This window comes from Pteropus alecto, unplaced genomic scaffold (assembly GCF_000325575.1).
Source record: "Pteropus alecto unplaced genomic scaffold, ASM32557v1 scaffold164, whole genome shotgun sequence".
NCBI lineage: Eukaryota > Metazoa > Chordata > Mammalia > Chiroptera > Pteropodidae > Pteropus > Pteropus alecto.
Window position 1 is genome coordinate 25,037,191 of NW_006439568.1, and position 9,242 is coordinate 25,046,432.

Sequence of the window (9,242 nt, forward strand, 5' to 3'; positions counted from 1 at the left end):
CACCCCATCAATCCCCTCTTCCCAATGGAAGCCAGCCAGCAGCACAGATGTAAAGAGAGCCTTCATCTTTTCCAGACCGTCAAGCTACAAAAGAACTCTTCCACAGCTCCATATGGCCAGTGAAGCCAAGTGCATCCAGCGACGAGCACTGTGGTGACACACTGAGCTGGGCTGCTCACTGAGTCACTGGGCTGATCGGACTTTGGACGCTGCTGGAATCAGAGTCCCATCCAGCTGCTCTTCACCAGTGTGACTCTCCTGTTGAACCCTTAGCCCTCCCAAATTCAGCCTCAGGGGATTCCGCTTGATGGTGGGTGACCTTATAAGGAAAGCCACAAAAGGTTCTCTATACAGACTTGAGTGTGGGGAATTGAGTGGGAAATTCATTAACAAATTTTCTGTAGGTTCAACACTGCACCCACATTCACTGTCTCTCCTTGGTCTACTTTAGTGGGGAGAGATTCTTTTAGTATAAAATGCAAATTGCTCTATGTGACATGACTGGTTTTAGCTTAAAAGAAGCTGGGTTATGTGGTGGGTGCCCTACCCAAAGAATTTAAAAACACAGTCAAATAAGACCTCGCTCAAGGAAATGTGGAGAGCCTGAGAATTGGCATTTACTAGCTCCAGCCCAGGAGCAATGACAGGATGAAGCTGGGACCCTGGGGAGATGAAGTAGAAATGGCGGGAGGATAGAGGACCAAGGAGAAGGGGCCTGCACATAATATTGGCCAGCACTTGCTGAAAGTGGCCCAGAGGGAAGGCAAGTAAATATCTATGCCAGTTTTGGGGAGCCACATGTGTTTCTGATGAGCCACAAGTAAGACTGTGGACAGCTAAGAAGACCTATCTTCTGAGACTTTAAGGGGCACCATGGCAGCATTACATGGCTAATATCTAGTGTAAAAACAAAACAAAACAAAAGACAACGCTCTTGATATCTCATCTGCCTGAGAAATTCTCCCTTTCTCTTTCCCCTGTAATAATGATAACTGTTACTACAAGCCAGGTGCTTTTCAGTGCTTCACAGGGTTTTTTAACTCATTAATTCTGTAAATTTTGTCATTTTACCATTTATAGCTGAGGAAACTGAGACAAGAAGGGATGAAATGACTTAACCAAGGTCACATGAACTCATGGCAGCATATCTGTGAATGCGAACATAGGCAACTGAGGCTAGGACTGTGCCCCGTGCCACTAGACCTCACTGCCTCTCTCAGCCATCGAGACCATCTCCAAGAAGCCTCCTTTAGTTCTGGCCAACCTCACTGCCCTGCTGCTTTGCTTTCTGTAAGCTCACACCTGTGCATGGTGAGCTCCAAGTTGGCTCTCCCACCACTTGGTGTATCTATGACTCATTTCCACACTAGACTATGAGATATTTAGGAGTATGAACCTCATATCATAATTGTTTTTGAATTCTTGGTGTCCAGTTTGGTAACAGACACAAAGCTAGTTCTGGTAAATGTATGACAGATAAAATGAATAAGTGAATAAACAGGGATATGGGAGAAAATTGGGGCCAAATGGGGCCAGGTTGGACCTAGTAATAATAGTCATTAATATTTATTGACCACTTGTTATGTTCCAGTCAGTGTGCTGAGCACGTTTCATACAATATGCAACCCTCTGACGTAGGTTCTGCTCCCTCATTGCACGTTTGAGGAGAGTAAAGTTCAGACAGATTGAGCTACCAGAGCTCATACAGCTAGTAATCTGCAGAGCTAGGGTCCCAGATCAGATCTCTCTGATGCCAAAGGCATTGATGGTAAGCTTTGCAATCTTTTGCTTCTGTTCAGATCCATGCCCTACTTGTCTAACCTTGCACATTTGTCATGGGAACATGCAGATGCTTTTCTAGCTGTTTTCTCACCATCTTTGCTGCAGATTTCCCCAAAATAATGTTGCATGTGGTGTTCTTGAAAAAGCTCCATTTTTCTCCTTGCCATTACATAATCATCACATTATCACTACTGCTGGCTAATTCACAGTGAGCCCTTGCTGTAGTATATACCTCTAGGTACTTTTAATATGTCAGTGCATTTAAGCCTATTAACAAATGCACGAGGAAGGTACTTTTAGTAAGCTCATTTTACAAGTGAAGAAATTGAGGCCCAGAGAGGCAAATTCAGACTTGTCTAGTTTCCAGCACTAGTAAGAGACAGGTTGTTCTTTAGTCCCAAGCAGTCTGGTTCCAGAGCCTACATTCTCAACCACTGTGCTAACCTGATTCACCAGCAGTGCTAGGTGAGCCACATCCCTGCCTGTGGGTCTGGTTCTTTAATTAGAACGAGGTCTTCAAAGGCCAAAGCTATGGGCTTGATCTCTGATAGCATTAGTCTGTACCTTAATCCTGGCCAGATGTCCTGCAAACACCTCACAAATCTAGGTTCTTGGTTACCAAGGAGACCAGGTGGGAATGGATCAGTTCCAGTCTGTCAGCGCCACAGGGAAAACTGGGCTGCTGATAAAAGATCAGAACTAGTTTCTCTATATCATTAAAATACCCATTCAAAACTATGTTAGTCAATGAATCTGGCTTACTTGTTCCTCCAAGTGCTAAACCTGTCCCCGCTGGCTTTACACACACAGAATGTTGGCTTTCACAATCATGATTTGTTGAAAGGGTCAAATTTCACACTAGCCGTTTCATCAGAAAGGTAAATACTATGTGTTTTGATATTTGATGTGCTTAGACTGAGAGCATTTTCCAGTGAAAACTTCAGAGGCTTTCGGGCAGAGCCTAGAGTCTTGGGACATTACAAGTGCCAGGGGCATTAGAGATCAAAGTCCAGCACCGTCCTTTTACAGATAAGGGAGGCCAGATTGGCGGCCTGCATCCACACAGCTCGTGAACGGAGAACCACATCTACATCTTCTATTTGCCACTCAGAGGCTAACTGAGACTGTGAAATTGTGTCTGCCCAAAACTCTTCTGGAATTTATTATGGCTTCGTTGGCAAAGCTCAGGAACTGAAAAATGGCTGTTTCATTGTTGGAGAAGGAAGAAGGATGAGCTACCAAGGCATTAGCATCTCTATAGTCAAACTGAAGTGAAACATTGATCAACTCTCTGGCCAATTTGATCAATTGAGGTAGTCAATAAGAAGTTATTTCATCAAATAGCCAGGTCTCATATTTGAATTCACTAGTCTATGTATACTAATTCTATGTAACTACTCTGCGTATTTCTCTGTTTCTATAGATAGATTCATATTGAAGTTTTTTTCTATTCTTGAGTATTAGGAAAATTGTCACAACATTTAATAGATGTTTATAAGATTTGCCTTTCACAAGTCTTTGCATACAAAACAAATCTCTCACTTGTTAAAAATAAATTTGTGTTTTTGGGAAAAAATGGTGTAGATGATAGAGGCTTTGTTTATCCCTCTTGCGACCAAATCAAAGCTGTGACAAACATGGAGCAAACAGCAAGCAAAGTCGCCAAGGATCTACTTCAACAGAAGCACTACAAATAGGGAGAGAAATAATCAAACCTGCAATGGTAGAAGGTAGGAGCGGGTGAAGACGCGAGACCGACTGGTCCTGAGTGGCGGAGTGGAACAGAGACTGCACAGCCGGCAACTATAGACACCTCTTAAAGAGGCCGTGTCCACGAGTGGACTTTCCAGTGACGGACCTGCTTATCCTGAGCACCAGCACCTGCTTAGCTCCACGGGGGGTGGGGGGGGCACCAGGGACTTATAAGGGGATGCTGAGCTGTTGGAGTAAGGGCCAAAGGCGAGGCTCTCTCCTCGGCAGAGGTGCCTGCAATATTCATTGCTCCTTTGTTGAGCCCTTCCCCCTCCCAGTGTGAGGACTCAGCACTACCAGAGCTGAGATGTCTTCGAACTGGGTAACAGAGATTGCTCTGCCCAGAGGATTTCCTGAAATTCAACCTCCCGCAACTCACGGCCCCACACAAACCATATCCAGTTATGTCCTCAGTGGGTCCAGTGCTCCTTGCTAAGCAGCACCAAGACTCACACTGGTGGCAGCTGACCTCAGTTTCTGGCGTGGCCTTTTGAGGCAACTATAAGCACAGCATCTGTGGATTGCTTGCTGAATCTTAACAGGTGGCACAGGCTGGGGCTAAACTTGGCCTGCAGCTGAAACCCTCTTAGGACTGTGCCATGGGACAAAACCATGCTAATAAGACTGGGAGACTTAGGAGCTTTGCTTAGTACATAGAAATAGACACAGAAAGGCAGCCAAAATGGGAAGAAAGAAGCAGAAACCATATGAGAGAACAGCAGAGAGATCTAGGAATAACGGAGTCAAGCAGTCTAGCAGATGCAGAGTTCAAAACACTGATTATAAAGATGCTCAATGAACTTAGGAGAAGTGTAGATGAATTCAGTGAGAACTTTAACAAAGAGCTAAAAAACACAAAAATGGAAAATGGAAATTATAAAAGGGAACCAATCAGAAATGAAGAACACATTATCTGAGATGAAGAGTATATTAGAAGGAATAAACAGAGTGGATAAAGAAGAGGGTCAAACCACCGATATAGAGGATGGGGAAGCCAAGGACACTCAATCAGAATGGCAAGAAAAAAGAAGCCAAGACTATAATAATAATTTAAGGAGGCTATGGGGCACTATTAAATGTAAAAATATTCATGTCATAGGAATACCTAAAGGAAAACAAGACGTTATAGGGCTATTTGAAGAAATAATGATAGAAAATTTTCCTAACCTGGTGAAGGAAATAGACATAAAACCCCAGGAAGCTCAGAGAGTCCCAAAAAGATGAACCCATAAAAACCCACACCAAGACACATTATAATTAAAATGCCAAAGGTTAAAGACAAAGAGAGAATCTTAAAAGCAGCAAGAGAAAAGCAGTTGGTTATCTACAAGGGAGCACCCATAAGATTGGCAGCTGATTTCTCAAAAGAAACTATGCAGGACAGAAGAGCTTGGCACAAAATATTCGACGTGATGAAAACTCAGAATCTATAACCAAGAATACTTTATCTAGCAAAGCTGTCATCTAGAGCTGTAGGACAGATAAAGAGCTTCTCAGACAAAAATAAGCTAAAGGAATTTATCAACACCAAGCCAGTATTACAGGAAATGTTGGAGGGACTTCTTTAAGAAGAAAATACATGTATCAACACATGAATGAAGAATGGTAATACTACATTCCTATCAACAAATACCTCAAATGGAAAAGAATTAAGTGCTCCAACCAAAAGATAGAATGGCTAAATAGATAAGAAATAAGACTCATGCATATGCTGCCTGCAAGAGACTCACTTGAGATTAAAAGATACATGGACCAAAGGAAGGGGATAGAAAAAGATATTTCCTTGATGGACCTAGAGGGTATTGCGCTGAACGAAATAAGTTATATAAAAACAAATATCGCGCGATTTCATGTACACATGGAATGTAAAGAACAAAATAAACAGCAACAACAATGGAAATAAACTCAGGTACAGAGAATATTTTGAGGGCTACTAGATGGGTGGGAGTAAGGGGGGATGGCAAAGAAGGGTAAAGGTATTAAGAAATACAAGTGGATAGTAACAAAATAGACGTGGAGATATAAAGTGTAGCATAAGGAAAATAGTTAATGTAATAAACATGTAAGGGATAAGAGGGGTACTATATTTAGTGGAGTGGTCACTTTGTGAGTTATATAAGTCTCTAATCACTATGCTGTACAACTGAAATGAATATATTATTGTATGCTAACTATAATTGAAAAAAACTCATTGAATTGTACAATGTCAATATGAGCAACTAATTGTCTATTATATTTCAATAAGGCTGGGGGTGGGGAAATAAATAAATAAATAAATTTGTCGGTAGAGACAACCTAGTTCCAGGCCTTGCAGTTCTATGTTTCTCTGCTTCTGGACCCGAGACCTCTGCCACAAACATGCTCCACCAGGTTCTCGGTCAGACCAAGAAGTATCCACACTCGATCTCCCTCTTTGTAGTTACTGGAGGTACCGGAGCAGTGCTGTGTGTTTTGCATCTGGCATTCTTCAATCCAGATGTCTCTTGAAACGGAAAAAATAACCCAGAACCCTGGAATAAACTGGATCCCAATGATCAATTCAAATTCTACTCAGTGAATGTAGATTATAGCAAACTGAAGAAAGAGTATCCAGACTTCTAAATGAAACGTTTCATTAGAAAGCTGCTTAGAATGAAAGTCTTCCAGAAGCCATCTGCAAAATGTTCCACTTAACCAGGAACTATTTCCCCTCCAAATGCTGTTGGCATATTATGTTGGTATATTATGTTGGGGTTTATGTTGAGTAATAAATATCTGAAACTTGAAAAAAAATAAATTTATATTATGGGGTTTCCATTTGGGATAATGAAAAAGTTCTGGAACTGGATAATAATGGTGGCTGCACCTCATGAATATCCGTAATGTCACTGAATTGTATACTTTAAAATAGCTAAAATGATACATTTTTATGTGTATTTTTCATAATAAAAATAAATGTACAAAGAAATATAATTATTGGGAATAAGAAAAAATTAGTTCAGTTGCAAATAATATATTTCATTGATTTATTCAATAAGTATATATGGAGTACCTGCTATGAGACAGATGCCTACTTGAAAAATGTTTGAAAGTACTTGCTAACTGTAAGGTGTTATGAAAATGTAAGATATATGTTTGTGTATAACTGTGTATGTGTTGGTGGAATGAGTGCTAGATACTGTCCGTTCACTCTTCACCCTGTCCATCTTGCTTTGAGTTTGAGGAGCCTCCCCTGAAGGGACTATAGCCACAGACTCCCTTACTATTTGGCTTTGTAGCCATTGATAGACCCAGGGTGCCATCGTGGTCCTTGTTAATTCCTTTTAGCCCTACCTACACAGCTGTAAATGATCTTTTATTAAATAATCCTCAATTACCCTGACTGAATGCCAATCAGATGGCCGTGGGAACCCTAAGCAATACAGCATGTTTATGCATATTTGTGTCTGTGCGTATGATCTTGTGTAGCAAAGGGTAGGCATGTTCTCTACCCCAACTCATATTATCTAAGGCAATTGGAAGTATAAAAATTAAACTTCGCCTTGTCTGAGAAATCTAGAAGAATTGAGTTTTAAAGACTCTTTCCTCTTAAGGTTGCTTCTAGGTTTCTGTTTTTTATTATTTTTATTATTTTATTTTAGGATTATGTCTCATTCTCTAAATGGGTTAATGTTGTCTTAAAACTCCCATTATTTTAGAAAAAAAAATGGACTTCCAATTAATAGAGTTTTGAAGTATCCAATATCTTTTATTATAAAAAAAGGAGGAGCCATTTAAATTAGGGAATACCGATTGCTTAAAACTACACACTTTTGAATAAACCTATATCAGTTTAATGAAGTTTTTTGTGATCAGTATAATTTACTGCAATTGTATTCAAACCCCAAATTATGGATATTTTACACATGAAATACAGCACTGGTTTAAAGCAATTAGTTGAATCACTTTCCTGATGTGAAATCAAACAGGGACACTGCAGAGCAGGGCTGCCCATGAGCACATGATGTGAGGAGGCCAGCCCTCCTTCTTTGTAGTATGGATCCTTACTCTCTGCCACTGTCCTCTCTTACTACAGCACATGGCATTTTACAAAGCAACACCCCATATAGTGGTGCCTGTTGCCGTTAATATCTTTTAAGTTGTATAGTTTAGGACTTTCTCATCACTCACCTGAACAATTGCCACCATGCCTCTTCATATGCTCATGTATGGTGTTCATTGCATGAGGGTGCCTGGGCTGAAGCTGACCTTAAATCTAGCCTGCATTCTGTTCACCTAGTCTGATTGTGTGGCTTCTATAAAAAAGAGGTGCCTTTTCTAATTTGCTTAAAATTGGCAGCAGCAGCCTTGTTGCTAGTGTCTCCTGACTGGTCTTTCTTCCTCCAGTCTTGTCCTCCTTTTATTCATCCTACCATTTTAAACTTCTAAAATGTGAGTTTGAAAGCATGGATGAAAGAAATTGAAGAAGACACAGATAAATGGAAAGATACTATGTGCAATATTGTTAAAATGTCTATACTGCCCAAAGTCATCTACAGATTCAGTGCAATTGCTGTCAAAATTCCAGTGCTATTTTTCACAGAAATAGAAAAAAAAAATTCTAAAGTTTATAGGAAATAACAAAAGACCCCAAATAACCAAAGCAATTTTGAGAAAGAAGAACAAAAATGGAGCCATCACACTTCCCGATTTCAAACTATATTAGAAACCTATAGTAATCAAAACAGTATGATTAGTGGCATAAAAACAGACATAGAGACCAATGGAACAGAATAAAGAACCCAGAAATAAATCCTGTATCTATGGTCAAATGAACTTCAACTAGGGTGCCAAGAACACACAACAGTGAAAGGAAAGTCTCTTCAATAAATGGCCCTGGGAAAACTAGATATCTATATAAAGAAAAATAAACTTAGACCCTTATCTTATTCCACATACAAAAGTCATCTCATCATGGATTAAAGACTTAAATGTAAGACCTGAAACCGTAAAACTCATAGAAGAAAACATAGGGAAAGCCTTCTTGACATTGGTCTGGGCAATGATGTTTTGGATATGACCCCCAAAACACAGGAAACAAAAGCAAAAATAGACAAATAGGATTGCATCAAACTAAAAAACTTCTACATAGCAAAGGAAACAATCAACTGAATAAAGAAACAGCCTGTGGAATATGAGAAAATATTTGCAAACCATACATCTGATAAAAGATTAATAACGCAAATACATAAGGAGCTCAAATAACTCAATAGCAATAAATGAAATAATTCAATTTTAAAATGGGCAAAGGACCCAAATAGACGTTTCTCAAAAGAGACATATAAATAGCCAGAAGACTTAAAAAGATGCTCAACATCACTAATAATCAGGGAAATGCAAATCTAACCTACAATGAGATATCACCTCACACCTGTTAGAATGGCTATTATCAAAAGACAAAATTTTGGCAAGGATGTGAAGAAATAGGAATTCCCTTATGCAGTTCTGCTGGGAGTGCGAATTGGTGCAGCCACAGTATGAGAACAGTATGGAGGTTCCTCAAGAAATTAAAAAAGAACTACTATATGATCCAGTAATCTCATTTCTGGATATTTATCCAAACGAAATAAAATCAGTATCTTGAAGAGATATATACGCTCCCATGTTCATTGTAGCATTATTCACAATAGCTGAGACATGAAAAACAACACATGTCCCTGATGAGAGAAAGAAAATATAGATCTATAATT

The 9,242-nt window shown here is 39.7% G+C and overlaps 1 pseudogene; it reads left to right on the forward strand.

The window, feature by feature from the left end:
* Positions 1-5,892: 5,892 nt before the first annotated feature.
* Positions 5,893-6,135, forward strand: LOC102878329 (annotated as a pseudogene).
* The last annotated feature ends 3,107 nt before the right edge of the window (positions 6,136-9,242 follow it).